This window comes from Pteropus medius, unplaced genomic scaffold (assembly GCF_902729225.1).
Source record: "Pteropus medius unplaced genomic scaffold, Ma_sr-lr_union100, whole genome shotgun sequence".
NCBI lineage: Eukaryota > Metazoa > Chordata > Mammalia > Chiroptera > Pteropodidae > Pteropus > Pteropus medius.
In genome coordinates, this window is record NW_024346065.1 from 930,216 (window position 1) to 952,942 (window position 22,727).

At 34.2% G+C, this 22,727-nt stretch overlaps 1 protein-coding gene across 5 annotated transcripts in view; it reads left to right on the forward strand.

Annotated features, from left to right (window-relative positions):
- Nucleotides 1–22,727, forward strand: part of FUT8 (fucosyltransferase 8) — a 190,334-nt gene that overhangs the window by 37,861 nt on the left and 129,746 nt on the right. For 2 of the 5 annotated variants that reach the window (XM_039875248.1, XM_039875249.1), the window contains one exon: nt 13,449–13,540. The exons of 2 other annotated variants lie outside the window; for them this stretch is intronic. The gene's annotated coding sequence lies outside the window, so the exon portion shown is untranslated. Of the gene's footprint in view, nt 1–6,532; nt 6,648–13,448; nt 13,541–22,727 lie in introns of all 5 variants that reach the window. One more of the 5 variants, XM_039875252.1, reaches the window with a different exon arrangement.

Sequence of the window (22,727 nt, forward strand, 5' to 3'; positions counted from 1 at the left end):
AAGTTGGGCATTTTTCTCTCTTTTATCAGTTTAGCCACTCTTTGTTTTTTATTTGAGAACTTAGTCCACCTACATTTAAAATAATTATTGATCGATATTGACTTATAATTGCCATTTTGTTATTTGTTTTCTGTCTGTTTCATAATTTATTTGTTCCTTTCTTTTCTTTGTGTATTCCTTTGTGATTTGATGGTTTTCTGTGGTGGTATGCCGAGATTCTTTTCTTATTATTTTTTTGCGTATCAATTATAGATTTTCACTTTGTGATTACTATGAGGTGTATATAAAACATGTATGTCTGTTTTAAACTGATAACAACTTGTGTTTAAATGCATACGATAGCTCTATATTTTTACTCTATCCCCACGTTTTATGTTTTTGATGTTCTAATTTATATCTGTTTTTCCTACTTTTATTTTTAACCTTCCTATTAGATTTATAAGTGATTTACCTATTTCCATTACAAATTAGATTAATCTGAATTTAACTATTTATTTTTACCAGTGAGATTTACACTTTAACTTAGACATTAAAGCATTCTTTTGCTGAAGATTGGCGAAGTCTTCTTAACATTTCTCGTAAGGCTGGTCTAGTGTTGATGAATTTTTGCAGCTTTTATTTGTCTGGAAAATTCTTTATCCTTTAATTCTGAAGGGCAGCTTTGACAGGGAGAGTATTCCTGGCTGGTAGTTTTCTTTCGGCACTTGAATATATCATACCAGTCTCTCCTGCCCTGTAAAAGTTTTTCAGATTTTGCTGAAAAATCTGTTGATAATCTTATTCCCCTTTTATATAACATGGTGAGTCCTCCTTTGTTTGCTGTAATCTTGTGGGTCTCCTGGATGCAAGCCCCATTGTTGTTCAGAATTAGGTGTTTTAGGGGTCACATTCCTCAGGTAGACGTCTTGAAAATTGAGACACTGGCTGTTGGGTCCAAATCCTTAACTCTTCAGGGAGAAGCTTGTGGTCAAATTCTCTCCTGATTCTATGTTGCTGTGCTGGGAATGGGGTTTATGGCAAGAGTGTGTTTTAGAGAATTTTGTGGTCAAATTCTCTCCTGATTCTTTGTTGCTGTGCTGGGAATGGGGTTTATGGCAAGAGTGTGTTCCTTCTTGTTTGATATAGATTTTTCCTTGTTCACACCATGTGTAGCAGCTCAGCCAGTTCCTAGATGTCTTTCAGGGGTACTTGTTCTGTGTTTAGCTGTACATTCAGTGTGTCTTGGGAGGAAGTGAGTCACCATCTCATGTCACCATCTTGGACCAGAATCAGAATTGCAATTTTTAAATAATTGTCCCTTTTAATGAATAATTATTTAGAGAATGAACTGAGATGCTGATCATATCTAAAATGTAACACAAAAATGAATCTCAAAATGTGTATAACTTCGTTTGTATTGGTGCATGATATTTTTTTTTTTTTTTGGGTAAATACAGTATCAGGGAGTATATTCAGAATGATATCAAAAGGATTCTGTTTTGTTTTTTATTGGCATCATACATATATGTAATTTGGGTCATAGTTACATAATTCGTTTCATAGTTACATAAAATAGATAGTATGGTGAGGGAGAAGAAATGTAAAATGTGAGCTTCTGCAAAAATACCGAAGGAAAGAAATGCAGTTTCTAAAGTACTTTCTTAATGTTAAAAAACATTAAGAACTCCAAAACCCAAGAAAGCCGAGACTGCTTCTTACATTTATATAACAATTCTTATCTATTAGTTACAGAGCAAAAACAACAGAATATTAATTATATAGTAAAAAATAGCTTTTAACTATGAAGAATTCCTATCAGATTCTTCAGTTTATTAAAAAGCCACTTTTGGTTATTATTTAAAAAAAAAGTATCTGGGCAGTTCCAAGAAAAGCTTCAGAACAGCTGTAATTACAGCTGCAGATTTAGTCAAAATAGGGGCTTTTAAAGGCTCCTCACTCCCCTTTCGCATCTCTTTCCCTCACCTCAGGTAACCCAAATTTAGTTGTAAAAGTTTTGGTAAGCTCAGGATTCCTGAAACTGGAGTGCCATATGTTTTAACTGTGTGCAGATGTGGTGATTATTTGTGACTCATTATTAAAGTTCCGGACCCTTTTAGTTCTCATACTACATGCACAGTTAAATGATTTTCGTCAGCTTGTTTCTGCGTTATATAAATATATATGTATTCCAAACACAGTTTAATGATTTTTATCAAGGCCTAAGCATCTGCTAAAACTAATTAGAGTGATAGTAGTTTTTCAATGTAAATTCGAGCTAATGTTGACATTATTAGTATTTGCTGGAAATATCTGTAAAACCTTACATCTATTTTTAAAAAAGCATTTCTTCAGATTTTACTGTAGTAGGAACTTGCCGTTAACGTTGTCTGAAAATTTGGTAAATCTCATAATTTTTGGAACAAGTTTTATTATATTAAATCAGCCATTAAATACACATGCATGTTAGTGCTGCCCTCACTCTCCTTTCCTATAACGTTATGATCTAGGAACATGGATGTTATTCTAAGGTCTGGTTTTCAGTTTATCAGTCAGGGATTGAATATAATAGTTGTAGAAAACCGTGGCTACGAGCAGGGTTTGAAGCCAGTCTCACTGTCTCAATTAATTACCATCTTTTTTTCAGATGATAGTTATGCTGACTATTGATCAAGGGCTATAATAACATAATTTGGATTCTAACCAGAATTTTACAGTGTTACTTTCTCAGAATTTGGTTCAAAACTGTGGTTATTTGCAGTTCAGTCTCACGTAGAAGATCAAAAGTCTTCTGCCAAAGCTAACAATTTAACACTTTCAGGTAGAAAAGCAAATGAAACATGCCCGTACGTGCATAGTGCCATGTTCAAAGGGATAAGGGTGCAAAGACGTACAGTTCTTACCTTTGAGTGACAGTGGGTAGAGAAGGTGCAGATATGTACATTGAAATAATAAATCAACTTTTAAAGGGTAAATAAAATTGGATTTAAATCCCCAGACTCAAGAACTCTTTAGATAACCTCAGAAATTCTAGATGAACTTTCTTGTTATTACACATGAGGAAACTCATTTCAGAGAAGTCAAGTGAATTATCTTAAGTCATTGATTAAACAGGAGATTTATAGGACTTCTAAATATGAACTCAGGAGTGACAGACAACAGGTAGCAAGTTAACATCGCTTTTATAAGCTTGGATGTCAGCTGATGTTGATTGATTGATAATTGTAAGAACTTTTATAGAGAAACTGCTGGTTCTTTTCTCATGAGTCTAGTGGGAATATCAGCAGAATGTGGACTTATATAGTAGGTTATTTTTAGAGAGGGTAAAATTGAACAAAAGCCATTTCAGATAATTCAATGGTGAATTCAAATGAAGAGTAAAACACATTAAGACAGAAAAAGAAACTATGTTAAAAAGTTGCGTAACTTTTAAAACATAGATTGGCTTGTAGGTATGAGAGAAGATAGCAGGTAAAATTTCAGATAGAGGATAATTTTGATGATGAAGGTACAACTAATTATGTGAGAATAAAGAAGAATCTTTTAGAAAGGAAAATAAAACTTTGAGATTTCGATAAGATAGGAAAAACGAAATATGAAAAGCAATTTAATTTTATTTAGGGACTGTCCATACATTTATATCATCATCAAAATTTGTCGTCACTGTCTTTCATCTTCTTTCCCCTAACGATTCTCTTCAAGACAGGCTCTAGTGTGGTGTGGTGCAGTGCAATTCTAGCTTGTCAATCGTGACCAGTGTGGCTTAGGACTAAATGTTTGCTCATTAAAACATACAAAAGTGAATGATTTTGAATTAGTTACTTAGACTTCTGAGCTTCATTTACGTCACAAAAAATGAGTCTATGTTTCTGATGTGACTATAGGATTGTTGGGACAGTCAAATGAAATCATATGAAAGTGCTTTAAAAACTGAAGACTTCACAAAGGTTAATAATTGTTTTTATAACTATAGATTTAATACAGCATGATAAATATTTGAGTATTCAATATATCAGAATCAGGGTTGTAGACTTTTGAATTCAGGAAGATATACTCTTTGCCTTTAAGATACTTCTAATTTGGTGAAGAAGCAAATAAAATAATGCAAATGTCTGTAATATACGGCAGAATATGAAAAGGATAATGAAAGGTTCAGCCAACCTAGATTTTGGCTTGAGTTAAAGAGATACCCACCCGAATCTGCTCTAAGTCTATGAGACTTGGTATGCTACAAGTGACAGAGTGAGCATTTTGACCTTTTCACATATATTTTCTGCTTTTTGAGCTTTTAGGTAAGAGTAGACATTTTCCCCCCCAAAGCATTTTATTATTATTATTTTTTATTAAAGTATGGTTAGCTTACAATACTGTATTAGTTTCAGATGTGAGTGGACAGATTTTTAACTTGGGTTGCCATGTAGTGAAAGTCTAAACTTGGGTTCTCCAATGGCTGTACATAGGAGCTTGTTGACTTTTTAGGTGTGTAGTCAGTAGCTGAATCAAAAGTACCATAAAGAATGTACAATTTTCAGACTTGATGAGTATTTTCAATGAGATAGGTTCCAGACTGTAACATACTTGACAGGGGCATAGAGGGCTGAAGAGGTACTTAGGAACTTTTACTGCAACCCCTTTGAAGGTACCTTTTACAGGGTCCTAGAATTAGCTTGACTATTTCTCATATTGAGCAATCTTTCTATTATGTGATGCAGTAAACTTTCTTATGGACTTTTGTGTTTGGAGTTTTTTGTTTTTTTCAGCCCCAAATGACACCCCTCTTCATCTATTGTTCTGTTTCTTTTACATTTTATGTATAGCCTATATGCTATAGGCTTGATTGAGGGGAGAACTTGATTGAGGGGAGAACTTGAGGGCAGCCAGGAATACAAAGAGGAGAATGATTCAGGAAGCAGGACATAAAAGAAAATAAAGATAACAATAATAGCTAATATTTATTAGCACTGTTCTAAATGCTTTTCTTATATTATCTCACAACAACCCAGGATATTGATATTTTAATATACATATTAGTTAAATGAAATATTAATTGAATATTAAATAATAATTTTATTTACCTTTGTTATAGACTAGGGAACTGAACTATAGTGCTTTGCACATTGGGAGGCAGGGTTTATGCTAGGGCTATTTGATTCTAGAGACCGAACCATTGACACTACCACATATTGCTTCTTAGAGATAACCTGGAGGCCCCTTTGGGTAAAATTCTCGGCTTCCACTTCTTTAAGTGTGATGGCCATTAGAGATAATAGATGAATATGTAAGGCCAGAAACTTGGGAGGGGTGGAGGAGGTGGAGGATGTGAAGTATTACAGAATTTATTACTCAGTTTAAGATTGAATGAAGGTATTAGAAAGGAAAGAAATGGAATATAATTTACTTTGCAAATTGGGGGAAAGGGAATTTTGGTGAGGCTATTGTAATGACTAGATTTTATGCTATAAGCATGAAAACTTGATGTATGAATAGTTTAGTAAGAGCTTATGATCACTAATTTATAGACTCTGGCTGTCCAATAGAAATATAATATTAACCATGCATGTAATTATAAATTTTCTGGTAACCACATTAAAGAGGGTACAAAGAACAGGTGAAATTAGTTTTAATAATATATTTTACTTACTATATTAAAAATATTATTTCAACAACTAATATAAAAGCATTCAACAACTTATAAAAATATCAGTGAAATATTTTACATTCTTTTATTCTTAGTAAGTCTTTGAAATTGGTGTGTATTTTACACTTAAACATTTCTCAGTTCAAACTAGCCATATTTCACATGCTCAATTGGCCACATTGGCCACTGACTACCTAACTGGACAGTGCCTTTATATACCATTAGAAAATGAAAGATTGGTGCTGTTGCTGTGTTCATTAACAGTTTCTGATTGAATTACAAATAGATGGCTTCTCCTCCCTCTGTGTATAGCAAACAAAGAGTGACTGGCAGTCTGGGGCTGAAAGGCATCATTATTCAGTTGTGTCCAGAGAATCTGCTCAGGAGGGGAACACATTTTTTATACTCAGTAAGAAAAGGAGGGGAAAGATTTACCAAATGTTTAAGCTTCCTGCTGTTTGAGGTTCTGTGGATGTTATTTAGTTAGAGGGATAGTGCTTTTCTGTAGACAGGGGTCTGGAGACTGGAGAATCACACAGTTCTTACTCTTGAAATGTGGTTGGTTCAGGGATTCTGTGCCTCTATCTGGAACCCTTCATGTTACTGATTTGCTTTTTATAGGATTTAATATGTTTAAGGTTACATTCCTCAGGCAGGAATTTCTAAAAGCTGCCTTTTTCTCAAAACAAAAACAAAAAAGAAACAACAACAACAAAAATCCCCCTTAAAAACCCACACAAACCTAATAATAAACTTACCACATAAAAAATGACAGTAAATCTTGCCTAACTGTAAAAGTATGATATGCATTCTTTGTAAAAATTTGGGTAATGGAGATATGTACTTTTACATGTTTAATGAACAGATCTTCAGCAGAAGGAAGTGTTCTCATATTCTCACTTTGGCTTCCTCCTATAGTACTGGGGTTTCCTGGGCAGTAGCAGCAGTCCAGTGAATCCAGAGCTTCTTTGGTTTGCATAGGACAGGTAGTGAAGATTTTATTTCCTTTAAGGAGAGAGTGAACAAATGGCAGGTATGTGTTCTTCCTGGCTATGTTATATTTGTATATTGTTTTGTATTAGATGTTGTCTAAGAGCCTATATTTGACACATTTAATTAAAAATCTTAGAGAGTTATCTGTAAAATTGTACGATTTATAAAATTAAACAGCAGCTATAGGACTTGTGTTAACTTGTTGAGTGATACCAGGTTAAAATACAATTTCTGCTCTGTACATTTTAACACACCAGAATGTACTTTTATCATCAGTTTCTATTTTCCGAGTTTTTAGTTTTAGTGATATGCTGATGTTATCAGTATATGAATATAGTCTTTTTGCCATGACCAGTTGTGTTTTATTTATTGTACATATGGTCTTGGTTTAAATGGGGTTGAGGGAGATTTGTGGAGACCAATGCTTACCATTTTGGGGCTGGGTGATGGGAACAGGTAAGCTAGGAACATACTTGGAAGAAAGAATACAATAGCCACTTGGGAAGAACTTAAGATGAGGTGAAAAAAGATGTTTTGAGAAAAGTTACAGAATTTTTTAAAAAATAAATGATTTATGTACAAAACTTAGTCATTAGCAACATAATCAGATTTTATAGAATTTGGGTAGAAAACATATTAGAGAACTTTGAAATTCCTATTTATTATGTTCATATTTTGTGTGGATGAAATATAGAAGTCTCTTAGTTGTTTCGAATTTGACCCCCCTGTGGCTTTTTAGACTCTTAACTAATTATCACAGTCTTAGATATGGAGAGTCACAAGATTTAGTTTGTACCGTCTTTTAGTTAAAAGTTAACATTGAATGACTTTAGACTAGATTTCATTAACCTGTCCATATTTTCTGCTGGAAGGTTAATAGCTATATTGATCCTTGTCATGGAGTTATTATTGATTTATAATTCTAGAGTGGCCATGAAAACAATAAATACTCTTTAAATATTAAGTATTATATTTATTAGAACATTCCTTAATACAAACTAGTTCCTTCATTAATCCATACTTAATTTTAGTTATTATAATGATCTGTCCTTAGCCACCCATCACAGTTTTATGCCTGTCTTTCTTTAGCTCTTAGTCATATAAGAACATTTGCGAGAGTATGCTTAAGACATCATTGACCTCGGGATGACTCAGGAAAATTTTCTTGTAAAGGGTGGTTATTACAGTGGAGTGGTTTCGTATCTGCTGTTGCCCTGCTGCTTCAGAAAGTTAGCCTAAGTTAAAGAATTCAGGTTTTGGAGTTATATGGATTATCCTGAATCTTGTCTCTCTTTGATCCTTCACTATCCCCGGGCAAGTTAACTACACCTTTGTTTTCTCAACTGCAATTGGGAAATAATAGCAATCACTTCTTAGGGTCATTATGAGTACCCACATCAAGTACTATCTCTATCGTTAGGGATAATGGCAGCTTATTGTTTTTTTCTCTTTAATAAAGACTTAAATTTTTTTTAGAGCAGTTTTATGTTCACAGCAAAATTGAGAGTAAGGTACAGAGATTTCCCATTTAATCCCTGCCCCATCATATGCCTCCTCCATTATCAGCATTCTCCACTAGAGTGGTGCATTTGTTACAGTTGATGAACCTGCATTGACACATCAGTCACCCAAAGTCCATAATTTACCTGAGGGTTCACTCTTGATCTTGCACATTCTGTGGGTTCAGACAAATGTATAATGATGTGTATCCATTATTATAATACATATACAGAATATTTTCACTGCCCTCTATGCCTATTCTTCTTACCACCCCCACCCCCCCCCCCCCACCCCCGCTTCCAGCCCTGGATAACCCCAGATCTTTTTATTGTCTCCATAGTTTTACCTTTTCCAGAATGTTATGTAGTTGGAATCAAATAGTATGTAGCCTTCTCAGAGTGGCTTCTTTGTCTTTAAGGTTCCTTCATTTCATGGCTTGATAGTTCATTCCTTTTTAGCACTGAATAATACTCCATTGTCTGGATGTACCAAAGTTTATTTATTTACTCACCTACTGAAGGATGTTTTGGTTGCTTCCAAGTTCTGGCAGTTGTGAATAAACATCCATGTGCAGGTTTTTGTGTGGACATTAGTTTTAAACTAGTAACTATTTTTATTGAACATTTACTTATTTTAACCAGATACCGTGTTAGGTCCTTTACATGCAGTATATTATTTAATTCTTATGTATATTATAGATTATGTAAAGTCCACGGCCCATAGTGATATATGTCCAGTAACTGGTTGCTTTTATTTCTTTCTTTGTTAGTTCCAAGCATGTAGTTTAATCAGAAGTTGAGGCTGTTAAGAAGAGAGAAAGAACCGAACATTCTGATCAGACTTAAAGGACTTATTAGAAAGTTGACAGTGGTTTGAAGGTGAAATGTATATTAAAGTGTAGGTCAAGGATAATCTACATGGTACTCAGGAAGCTTGTTAAAATGTAGAGTTTTGGGTTCATCCTCAGGAACTCAGACTTTATGAATCAGAATCTCTGGTTATGAAGCCCAAATTCTGCAATTTTACTAGCTTAATACATAATTCTGATTCATTATGAAGTTTGAGAATCATCTTTTTAATTTATTCTTCCTAATGCTGAAGAAATGATTCTTGTGATTTTTAAATAGTTATTTTTCTCTCATATAATAAGCTTTCTATTTTATTGGTGGTGGAGGTGGTAAATTTTTTCCATTTAAATTTTTACACATGATTATATAATATGATTTTCCTATGTTATGAGGGTAGTAGGGTTAGTGGTATTTATTCATTCAACTAGTATTTATTATTACTTATTTGAGGAATGGTTTTATTTTTTCATAAATATATGTTTTTTTTGAATAGGATATGAAAGGAAGGCAAATTGAGAACATACTTTATGATGCTAAGTGGAGAGGTGAAGAGAGTGGTTTTCTGGTGCTAAGTAGAAGAAAACAATAACTACAAATAATTTACATAACTAATGGATTATTAAAACCCAATGGAAATTTGCAAGGAGTTTTGGTATGGGTCATTTTTTAATCATATTAGTTAATGAAAAGTTATATCAGGACTGCTTAGCTTCTGTGTTTTTTGATAGTTGCCTTGCCTCCTTAGAACACTCTTTTGGGTTTTGTCTGTGTTGGCTTCCTGGAAAGTCTTACTTCACAATTTGGGAAATCAAGTTGCATCCCTACAGTGCTTCATATGGACTTCAGCTTTCTTAGATTCTTCAGGTAAAATTTCATCCAAAGGGACCAACGAATTGCTTCAGGTCATAATTTTAAACAGGTGTTCAGAAGACTACATTTCAGTCTTTGCACTGGTATTTTTAGCCCCCAAATTTTTCTCCAGCATCCACTTTAATAATTCTTATGGGTAAAGGAACTCTATTTTTAATATCTGTAGTTTTGTTCATTCTCAGAAACTAGGTCATCGGGGCTTTGTCATTGTTCGTGAAAAAGGTATTGTACACTTTTTTTAGGAGCATTCTTAGACTGAATGAAGCTAAAACATCTTAGAAATTGTTGCTCTGTTTTAAATATTCATAGGATATAATTTTGCATATTTTAAACTCATTCTCTTTGCCAGTACAATAATATTTATCTCTGGGAACTTTGGCTATCCTATTGTGTTATTTAGAATTCTTTTAGGGCTTTTACTGACAGCCCCTGTTTTTTACCATGATATTGGTTTTAATGCATTATTCTCATAGGTTCTGTTTCCTCTTCCTTTCTCAACTGTACTTGCATCCATTTCTCATCTTGCACCTATTTTTGACGAGAAGTGGTAAATATTTTCTCATGGACTATCATGTTTTTGGAAAGTAGTTTTCCAAAGTGATCGAGACCACGCTGAATTTTATTCCTTCTAGATAGCCATGATGTATCAGTAAGAATCTGGACAAGGAAACTATTCACACTAGGTATTTCTGCCAAGAAAATTTAATATAGGGAATGGGTTGTATAGGTATTAGAGGGCGGAACAAGCAACAGGGGAACACTGGAGTAACACAGAGACACTAATTGCAGAAAGCAGCAACAATCCATTGGACTGGGGGAACAAAGAAAAGCTTGGAGTAGAGTTTGTGTTCAAAACCTCTGGAGCGGGTACTGCTTGGATGTAGCTGATACTTCTGAGGGATACTTTTGAGAGTGCCAGAAAAAACTGGTGGCTGTCACCAGCTTCTATTGCTGGGGTGGAAGGTTTATCCTGGGGCAATATTGACTGTAAAAAGTAAGTTTCTCCTCATGCCCTTATTGGAAGTATGAGGAAGCTAGCTGGCAGAAGAGAAAAATGGTTTCCAGAGTTCTGTTTTCAGTGTTACTGAGCTGAGCATTAAAGGGTGGATTTAGAGTTTAGAGACAATAGCTGGATAACAAGTACATAGAGCCTTTTCTTCTTCTGGTTATACAATGGCATAGGCTTTTGGTCTCTTAGTCCTTTTCTTAGCCACTGGGACCCCACATGCTCTTAGTATCTAGGATTTGGAATGAAAAGAATTATTATTATTATTTAAAATTAACTTTAGTTAATGTGATTTGGAGGCATGAGACAGGACCACTTGCTCTAAGATATCTGTGTCACAGCCTTTCATGGGACCTGAGATTTAATCATTAGATACTCATTTCTTTGGGTCTTCAGGGGTTTCTGTTTTTCAAAATTCTTTATTTAAAAAATAAAGAAAAAATTTGTGGTGGAAATAATGATGCTGTAGACCAGAGGTTAAAAATTGGTTGCTTATTGACTCAACAGTGGCCTGCAGTGGGAACCAATCTTTGAACAGAAGATTATACTTTCTCTCTAAGTATAATATTTTTCTTCCTGCAGAGCTTCTCAAATTTTAAGCTGTATATGAATTATTTGGGGATCTTGTTAAAATTCAGATTCTGATTCAGATTCTGATCGGTCCCTGGATAGGGCCTGAGATTCTGCATTTCTAAAAAGCCCTCAGGGGAGGTTGAAGTTACTGGTCCCTAGACCAGACTTTTCTTCTTCTTTCCCTGCTTTGAGAACTTCTGGTCTGGCTTGGATCCACTGTTGGATCTGTGTTCAGGTGGTTGAATGGTGAGTGATCTTAAAGTCAGTGTCTTGAAAGCCTGCCTAACTTTCTAGAAATATTTTGAGCAATCTTAGTAGAGGTATCAACAGCTGTTTCTTTCTAGGTGGGAACAGAAGAGCAATTTCCTCTGATTAGATTGACTTTTCTTCCATATTTTTGATGCTGCGCTGGATACAGAGGCTTACCTGTCGCTTGTAATTTTCCTGGATCATCTGAGGCTTTTCAGCAATTGTGTATGCGTTTAAGGGAAACTGATTAATAGGAGATAAGATAGAAGGACAACTAGCAAATTCATGCATTAGATACCTTGCCCTTATTAAAGTCATTATTTTTGATTAAATACGCTATCTATGGATTTAAAAAACTGCATTTGGTTTGAATTTCATACTATAGTTGACCCTTGAACAATGTGGGGGTTAAGGGTCTCTCCCAGCCCCACCCCCCTAAATTTAACTACTAATAGCTTACTGTTGACTGGAAGCTTTATCGATAACATAAACAGCAGACTATAACATAGTTTGTATGTTATGTGTATTATATATTATATTACAATAAAGTAAGAGGAAAGAAAATGTAATTAAGAAAATCATAAGGAATAGAAAATATATTTACAGTATTTATTGAATAAATTCTGTATATAAGTGGACCCACACAGTTTAAACCCATTGTTGTTCAAGGATCAACTGTAATTGTATTTCCACACTTTTGACACTTCATATACTTAAACTTGTTATCAAAGTATATAGTCTTGCCTTGAGCCACATAAATGGTAGTCCATCTTAATGGAACTTTGAATACAGCCCAAATTTATGAAGTTAATTGTTCTTTGCATTTGGATTTTACTTTACCAATGCATACTTGGATTACATGAATAAAAAGTTAATCTTTTATTCAGTTGCCATCTTTCAAGATCCTCTCTTTGCCCCCTCCTTCCACCCGCTACTGGATCTTTCTTTTTGTCTTTACAGACCTAGATTTTCAAAGGTTCTAGATCCTTCTTTTTTGTCTGTCGGTGCTTTATATGAGTGTTATCCTTAAATTTTTAATTCAGGCTGTGGATAGTAATTTAAGCTCGGAATAGAGAAATGATTGATTTCTTCATCAGCTGAGGTGAAGGAGTTAAAATGAAAGTTAACAATTCAGGGGATTCCTACAGAAAAGAAGGTTGGAAAAAGTTCAGTTTGAGGATCCTAGGCAAAGCATTTTGATTGGCATATAGAGACCCTTGCATGCACACAAACGTCCATATTTGAATATTTATAGAAGGTAATCTGTCAAAATTACTGTTATTTTAATTTGCTAAGCTTGGCTGATTGCTGCAGTTGGATGTTAGTTGAATTCTAGATGAGCAACTGTAAATATGATCTGGTGTGGAACATGCTTTTTGTCCTTGAAGCTGTTTGGATATTCCTGTTTTTCTCTCTTCCCCTCTCCTCTCCTCTTTTCTCCTCCTCTCCCATTCCCCTCCCCTCTTTGCAGTGGGGCCTTTTTGTATTAGCTGAATTTTTTCATGTTCTTTTATAGGGAAAAAATTTAAAGTAGGGTGATAATGGTAAATATATGTAAATTTTTTTTAGTTAAAAAATGTTATTGACATTTAGTGATCAAGAATTGTTTAAATAGAGTTAACTATTTGTCTAGTCTTAGTTTCAAAGGAGCTAGCCCTGGAGAGTTCAAACCTAGGGATATATATCTCATTAGAATGGCCTATGAGGTTTGTGTGAGATATATTTCATGTTAACAACAAGGAAAATATATGATTGTAGATAATGTTATTTCCTTCTTTTGTCTCATTTTGAACAGTTGATAATTTCAATGACCCAGATTCAAGCAATAATCTCCTTCTTTGGAAATATCGTGGTTTCAGCAGCCTCTGATATTCTAGGGGAAGGAAGGTAAGCCATTTTCACAGTTAATATTGAAATAACTTTATTAATAAATCAAATTTTAATCTTTTTAAAAGTTAGGAACCCTTTTTCTCTTTAGGTATAGAAAACACTATTATTTATTGATGCCGTATCACTATTCCTCAAAGATTCCACTGAGACTACATTATTTAAGCTCTAGAGATGATACACTGACTTTCTAAAAATCATATGACTTTTTTTGGAACAGGACTATATTCTGTGCTTTATCTGCTAGGCTATCTTGTCTCTTTTACATAGCTCTTCTTACCTGGATAGTTTTATTTTTACACATATAACCACCTGACAGGACTAAGTCTTACTTTTTTTATTTTTTGTTTTTGATGTTTTCATTTCTTTATCTCTTGTGAACTGTCCTAATTGGGTCCATTTTGTTGGTTATTACTTTAGCTAGAAACTATGTCAAGTACTCTGTCTCAGTGTTACTTAAGTAATGACTTTGGGGTTTCAGGAATGTGGGATCTCAGGAATATATTTTATGTTTAGCAAATTAAGAGTGGAACTTTTAGAGCATTCTTTCTGTCTTTCACAAGCATCGATCTTCATTCTCATTTAACAAACATTTTTGTGGCAGATCAATCTTCTTTCTAGGAGCTTTTTTTATAATCTTTTACTTGTTACTATGGTCACTTTTCCCAATTCTTTTTTTGACCATCCTCAAATTATTTCCCATGTATCTCATCCTAGTTCCTCATTATCCTCCTAAGAGAATTATTTATCCAAGTCTGTAGCTATCCTTTGGCTGAAGAGCAAGATTATTAATAATTCCTTAGAATGTTACCCTAGCTCCTAATTTTGTAATGGTTCACCATCTGTTCACTGTATAAAGGGCTCAGAAATGTCTGTTGCACCTAATGCATCACAGATGTGGAAATAATAATAAAATTTACATAGATATAAAGTGAACTCACGCTAATATACTCCCTTGCGTTTTGCCATTCTCATATTCTTGATATGTTTAGAGACTTATTTTGCTAAATGTTTTCAAATTTTTTAAGGTGAATTAGGTATGTTAATCTTATTTAACTAGCCTGCTTGTGGTTAAGTATGTTAAAACTCAGTTGAATAAAATCTAAGTCAGTAATATAAAAAGTAATGAACTGTTTTACAGTAAGATATGGAAAATTAACTGTACTTCTTGCTATAAGAAGAACATATAGCACTCTACAGTGGATAAAGATTTCCTAAGGAAATTAAATTTGCTAAAGGTTAATTCTACCATGATAGTAAATGTTGGGAATTGACATCCAAATGTCAAATTTCATATGCAAATTTTAGCTTCCTACTGATTTTTTTTCCTCCAGAGGAAGAATCTTAAAACTCAAAATTGTTTAGATGGGATTATATGCTATTTTAAGAATTAAGAAACAGGCTTTATTTTTATGCAAATAATCGAGCAGTGTGAGTAACCAGTGGATTGCTGTACTTCCTGATAGATTTTTTTTTAAAAAAGCCCTTAATGGAAACTTAATATTCAGGTGTTTTTTTAGAAAATATTTTAGTTTGTAATAATGATGTGGGATCTAAGTGATTCCTACAATATTTGATTGTCCACAATGTTTTTCATTGCTTCAGAAAGAAAGGATGCAGTGTATTGTTTAATAATTTTCGTTATGACATTTTATATATAGGGTAAACACTATGATTAATCATATTTTAGGTAATTTATGTGCCACTGAGACAAATTCAGACCTCCATTTTTTTCTCTCCTTAATATCATAAGAGTGTTATATATCACTTTATCAATTAGTAAATGTGAAGGTAAAAATCGAAAATGAAGATTTTTTTATTTTCAGTTCAGCATATAAAGAGCTTTTAGAAATTATCACTCTATCCTAAGAACAAGTAAAAAACTGAACAAACTGAAAATTCAACATCTCTTCTTAGATCTTTCAGAGAAATGAGGTCACTAGCCATACTGTTAACCCCCAAATTGAAGAAACAGGCAAATACAGAGAATGACAACTTATCCTAGCTGAAACCCAGAGCAGAAATTTCCAAAGGAATCAGTACTGGGTAGGAAAGCATAAAGTGTAATTGATTAATTGCTGGATGCTCAATGTGGAGAAATCTGAGGTGAAAACTCCAGGGGACCCAATAATAGGTCATCTGCACACTTTCATGGTTTTACCTGCAGAAGCTCAACCAGGTCTTCATAGTGACTATCAAAGAAAAATCTCCTAGTATTTCCTGTAGGGAGAGGGAAAAGTAACCATTTTGAAATATGCCAGGGCATTCTGTTTTTCATTCCAAGATCTACCATCAAGAGAAAGTATTTTACCAGAGCCTTAACTGGTTAGGGTGTTATCAGAGCTTGGCCTGGCGGAAGAGAAGTATCCTGGTCTAGCCTGTTCTAGCTGTTCATGTGGGGGAAGGGAAATATCCAATTCTAGCCACTTCTAGCCTCTTGTTTCTCCTGATGGTGGTGCGTGGGAAACAGAGAAGAACTTAAGATAACAGCCCAGAAGCACAGGCTCACTAAAAGACTGAGACCTAATCATAGGACTATGGCAGTTTTTCCTCCCCTCACACCTTACCACATTACTAAAGACCTATTTGTTGCAGTTCCTTTTATCCAGTGCATTATATCTGGCTTTCAACAAAAGAATTACAAAGCATACCAAAAAGCAAAAAACACAGTTTAAAAAGAGACCAGTCATCAGAATCAGATTTAGATATGGCAAGGATATTGGAATTATCAGACCAGGAATTTACAGCAACTATGATTAATATGCTAAGGGCTGTAATGGAAGAAGTAGACAACATGCAAGAACAGATGGATAATGTAAGTTAGAGAAGTGGAAATTCTAAGGAAAAAAATCAAGAAGAAATGCTAGAGATCAAAAACACTGTAACAGAAATGAAGAATGCCTTTTTATGGATTGCTTAGTAGACCAAACACAGCTGAGGAAAGAATATCTCTGAGCTTGAAGAAATATCAGTAGAAACTTCTAAAACTGAAAAGAGGAAAAGATTGATTAAAAAAAAAAGCTAAAAAACAGGAAAAACATATCCAAGGACTTTGGGACAACTACAGAAAGTGTAACATATTCATAATGAGAATACCAGGAGAAGAAAGAGAAACAGGAACAGAAGAGATATTTGATGCAATAATGACTGAGAATTTTCCCAAATTAATGTCACATTTCAAATCACAGATCCAGGAAGTTCAGAGAACACAAAGCAGAATATGTGCCCCAAAAACTTCAACTTAGGTATATCATATTCAAACTGCAGAAAAATCAAGCACACAGATAATAATCTTGAAAGAAGCCAGAGGGGAGGAAAAAAGCACGTTATCTATAGAGGAGCAAAAGTAAGAATCACATCTGACTTCTTTTCAGAAACCATGCAAGCAAGAGCACTGAAATATTTAAAGTGTTAGGAGAAAAAAATGTAGAATTCTGTATCTTGTGAAATTATCCTTCAAAAGTGAAAGAGAGTAAAGACTTAGACAAACAAACATTCAGAGAATTTGTTGCTAGAAGACCTGCCTTGCAGGATATGCTAAGGGAAGTTTTTCAGAGAATGAAAATTATATAGGCCAGAAACTTGGATCTACGTTATAAAAAAGGGTGACCATTAGAGAAAGAATAAGTGAAGGTAAAGTAAAACCTTTTATTTTTTTTCTTCTTAATTGATCTAACAGATAACATAATTTCACAAAATAATAACAATGGTATATTCAATGATTATAACATATAAGTGAATGATAGCAATGATACAAGAGTTGGAAGAGAAGAATTAGGAATATAACTTACTTGCACTATCCATGAAGTGGTATAGTGTTATTTGAAAATGGATTTGGATTAGTTATAAGTATATGACACAAAATCTAGGAGAACTAAAAAAGTGAAAAAGGAAGTATAATTGGCATGCTAAGAAAGAAGAGAAAATGGAAATTATATAAAATGCTCAATTAAAACCACAAAAGATGGAAAGAGAGTAGAAGACAAAAATAGGAACAAAGAACAAGGGCAACGAATAGAAAACATTAACAAATATGGTAGATATTAATTCAGTTATATCAATAATTACTTTAAATGTCATTGGTCTAAATACATCAATTAAAAGACAGAGACTGTCAAAGTGGATCAAAAAGCAAGACCCAACTATATGTTGTCTGCAGAAACCCACCTTAAATATGAAGACATAGATTAGAAAAAGGATGGAGAAAGATATACCATGCTAACACTAATCAAAATAAAGCTAGTGTAGCTATATTAATTTCAGATGAAGCAGACTTCAGAAGGAAAATTTTCAAGGATAAGAGGAGCATTACATAAGGATAAAGAGGTCAGTTCTTCAAGAAGACATAACAACCCTTAATGTGTATGCACCTAACAGTAAGTCATCAAAATATGTGGGGCAAAAACTGATAAGAGAAAAAGGATGAATTTACTGTTATAGTTGGATATACCAACACTCTTCTATCAGAGATGGACAGATCTAGCAGGCAGAAAATCAGTAAGTTTAAACTCAACAGCACCACCAATCAACTAGATGTGATTGACATCTGTAGACTACTTCATCCAACAACAGAATAGACATTCTTCTCAAGAATGAAAATGAAATTATTGAGAAATTTCAGAGTTCTTTTTAGACTTTAATTTTTTTTCCTGTAGGGTTTACATCATAAACAAGTGATCAGAGGAAAGAAAGATAAGAAACTCATTTAAAAAATACAACAAACTGTCACCTGCCTCCCCTGTACCTCTTAAATATTCTAGGGTAAGAATTTTAAAACTGACTTTTTGGTAAGACTTAACCGTACCCCCCCCACCCCCACCGCTTGCCCTAAGTTTGGTATAATGAATGAAAGACATATGGAGATTACATAATTTTGTAAATGAAGCCTAGTTTAACAATTTTTTATTCATGGACTACTAGGAATATTTCATACAACTCTTTTGGTTCCACATAAATATTTTGGCTCCATGTAACAAAAATTTGATAACTACTATGAAATATGAATCCCTCAGGGGCTGGTCAATATTCGATGATTATTGACCTTTGCTCCTGAATAATAAAGCTAGAGATGTCTCACTGCCTTATTATTCTTTCGAGTGATCTAGAAGAGCAGAAGCAGATGAGAAACAACAGAGGCGAATTCATAAAGGAAGAGAATATTCTAATTCGATTTAGTAGCCTTTTTATCGATATTATACTTTGTATGATAACTTGCCAAAATTTTTAAAGGAGAGATGAAAATGACTTAGGTTTGATTTTTGTTGTTGTTGTTGTTTGAAATAATAGTGTTTTGAAGGGACTAGTTTCATTTTTTGGGATACTGTTAATGCAACAGAAGTCTCAGAAAGAACCTTTGGCACCCTCCATCCCCTTTCCTGCCTAAGACATTCAGATGGAAAGGCCTCCTCCAGGAAGGAAATCTTGGCATGTTCAGTTTAGCCTAATTTGAATTAAGTATAGTAGATAGGAAGGAGCCAAGCAGGCGTTTGTTTACTAGATTACCCCCTGTGTCTTCTATATTACAGGCACTGTTCTAGACTCTGAGTGATATCAGTCAACAAAATAGACAGAAATTATTGATCTTATGGAGCTTATATTCTAATGGGATACAGATACTAAGCAAGCAAATAAGAATGCCAGATGGTTATAAGTGTTCTAGCAAAAAGTAAATACATCAGGCAGGATATTAGGGAATATTGGAGGGGAGAGTGTACTATTTTTGTATAGAATGGTCAGGGAAGGTTTCACTGAGGAGTTGAGAGTTGAGCGATGACCTAAATTTGATGAGAGATTGAGCTCTCTGGTGGATATTTGGGCAAATGAGTTTCATACAAGTTCAAAAGCCCTATGGTGAGTGCAGGGTCATATTTAGAAATGTAAATTAATTGTGTAATTATTTGTTTCATTTTTGCTTTCCCAGTAAATTCTAAGATCTATTGAAACAGTGAGGATTATCTGTCTTGCTCATCACTGTATCCTTGGCATTAAGTTCTAGACAAATACATGGTAAGCAGTGAAGCAGTGGATCAATATGGATGATTCACAAATGGAGAAGGGGAATTTTGGAGGAATCTTCCTTTTTTTTTTAAAGTTTATACTACTAAAATATTTTGAGCTGCAAACATCATTTTAGGTCATAAGAAAACAAGAGCTTTTTAGTTAGAATGATTCTTCCAAAAATCTTTATTAATTAGTAGTAGCTTTCTTGGCATGGCAAAGATTTTTATCTCTTATCCTAACTATCAGTAGGGAATCCTTTGATTTCAAATATCTGGGTCTAGACATGGGAAGACACTTGCTGTGGAAGACTTCCTTGCAGTAGAATCTGGAATCACATAGCTGGGTTGAAATTCCTGTTTGACACTTGCTAGCTGAGTACAACCCCCCAACCCCCTCCCCTTACTTCACTTTTAAATACTTTAAATGCCTTGGTTTCCTTATCTGCAAGACAGATATCGTTATTCCCATTTCAGTATTTTTTACACCATAAACATTTTCTCTTGCATGGTGGGACTTTTCTCATTAATTTTCTAATATACTACTCATATAGACTATTTCCTTTTTTTTTTTTTTTTTTAAGGGAGTTACTAAGAACACAGGACTTTGGTATTAGACGTACTTGGGCTCAATAAAATCTTCCTTCTTAAAGTTACTTGTTAACGTGTGTTAAAGTTTTATCTAATGAGGGGGATGATCAGGAAGACAACCTGCTTCCAAGAGTGTTTGAGCATCAGGAGTCGAAATATTCATTTAGAAAAGGAATGCCAAGATTAAATTGCTAAGCTACGTAGAAGTCTGGTTAACTTTATAAAGGACAAGGAAGCCATATCACCTTTGGGGTTAATCCTTAGAAAACTTGGAATGTAAAACATTAAGTTCAATTTAGATATCCTCATGGTCTTTATCATCAAATTCAGTATTATCAAACTGGATTTCATCATCCTCTCTAGCACCAAATGTATTTGTTATTGACTATTAGCATGTTTTGGAACCTTGCCATATGCCTGCAGATTTGCAGCTTCATCTGCATTGTTTTAAAATTACATCAGCTTTGTTATCCTAATGAGGTCTGGCAGGTCAACCAATACCATATCTGAGATATTTATTCAGATCATTTCTCTCAATTTTCCTTTGATATGGCATAACCTTTTTATACCATCAAAAAACATTGCTTCTAATAATCTTTTCCCTCAACATTTTGATGACCTGAGCTTACCCTTACTCATCCTCTTTATACACCAACTCTTTTTTTTTTTTTCAGATTTATTCTCATTCTTACCCTGCACTTGTTTTTGCCTCCTTTACCTTTATTTTTGGGCATGGCAATACCTTGGGGCATCACAGACTCCATTCCTGTGGTGGCACACAATACAAAGTAGCACGTGATGCAAAGTGGAACTGCATGGGTGGAAGAGTTTTGAGACCGAGTGTTTCCGAGACATGCTCAGCAGCAGCTAATTTCTTTCCTTCCCTCTTCCCTTTCCGTGTATATTACTGTTTTTTAAGGTTTTGTAGAGCAGGTCTAGAGTAACCTTTACTTTTGTGCTTTCTTAGCCTCATTACAGAGTAGACCTACCTCTCTTCTTGGGTCTTTACTGAATGTCTCAAGGATTCAGTAAGGACTTTTCATCTTGCTTGTAATAACTTGAATGATTCTTGGCCCTGTATGAGCTCTGGGAATTATTCAGCTTTAGCTACTTGGTAATTTTTCTTTCCAAGTTGTTTTTGATCAGTCTTTTGGGTTTTCACTTAATGCACATGCGGATTGGTATTCAAGGGGGTTATTATTATTTTTCCCCCATCAGTCTTGGCGTAGCTCTCTCACTTCAGGGAGTTCCCCCTCCACCCCCACCCCAAATAATTGTTGCCTTGGCCTTTCTGTACAGTGATCTCTTTTTCTTTTCAACTTAGCAATGCACTGGATTCCATTTGGGTTTTTCCTCCTACATACCAAAGTCCCAAAAATGCTTTTGGAAAGATAGCCCAGGTAATTTATGATTATAAGGCTCACCTATATTGTTTCCTTTTTCTTAGGAATCACTTTTGAGCTGCCTGTTGTCCAGGGTCAGATACATAGTCGTCCAGTTTTTTAGTTGTTACTGGAAGTTAATTCTGGATCTGTTACTTCCTCATGGGTGAAAGTAGAGACCTCTTAACACTTTTACAATGAACAGTGATATTCTTAGCAAGTGATACATCTCACCTATTTCAAATTGTATTCAAATACTATTTGTAAAAATCTATTTTTCAAATGTTGCCTAAATTAAATTTATCTTTGTAACAGCATTTCTGTTATTCTTCCACACATAGCTGTAAATAAAACCTGCTTTGGCTGCTCTTCATCTAATATTAGTTAGCAGTCAACTGATGCATTAAATTAAGGTTGGTGTAACTCTAATGATTTATAATAGCTGATTCTTCATGGTACTTCTGTGCCTCGCTGAAGATTGCTGGCTGTTTTATGGTACCTTCTAAAATAAAAACCAGGATTCCATAACTATAAAAACATCAACTTAAAAACTCTTGCTTAGTATAGGTACTTTTTATTAATAAAAAATATTTTATATTTCAACTTTTGAGATACAGCGAAATAGTATAAATTTAGTACTATCATTATTTCTTTAAAATTTCTTGTTAGTTGAAAAACACTGGTAATTGGCAGTAGAATGTAAACATAAATTGGTGTTATAGAGATTTAAGTTTCGAATTATGAAAAAAGGATGTGTTTGGTGAAGAACAATACACTGGCCTAATTTTTTTTTTTGAAGGTTACGAGGGGCTCATGAAAGAGTTAATGACTCTCATGCATGTGAGAGTTGACTCATTTGGTCATATGAGCTTCATTCTTTATCATTAGTGCTTATAGCATTTTAGTTACTGTACTAGGTGCAAGGTACCTTACCTGGTAGTCATTGTGTATCTATGCTCTTCTTGGAAGATACTTGAAATTCTTAGGGGAATGTTTGATTTGTATGTTGTCTGCTCAGGCTTAACAAAAGACACTTTTAACTCTGGTATCAGAATTGTACATTGTAAATCTTAAGGAAATATATTGAAGAAATTTATAGCCATAATTTTTATATATCTCAAGGGATGAGGGTCAGGGTTATAATTATAGGTGAGAGAGCTATGAATGCATTAATTCTGGCATGACCACAATATGTCTGAATTTGATTCTGTTACTTTT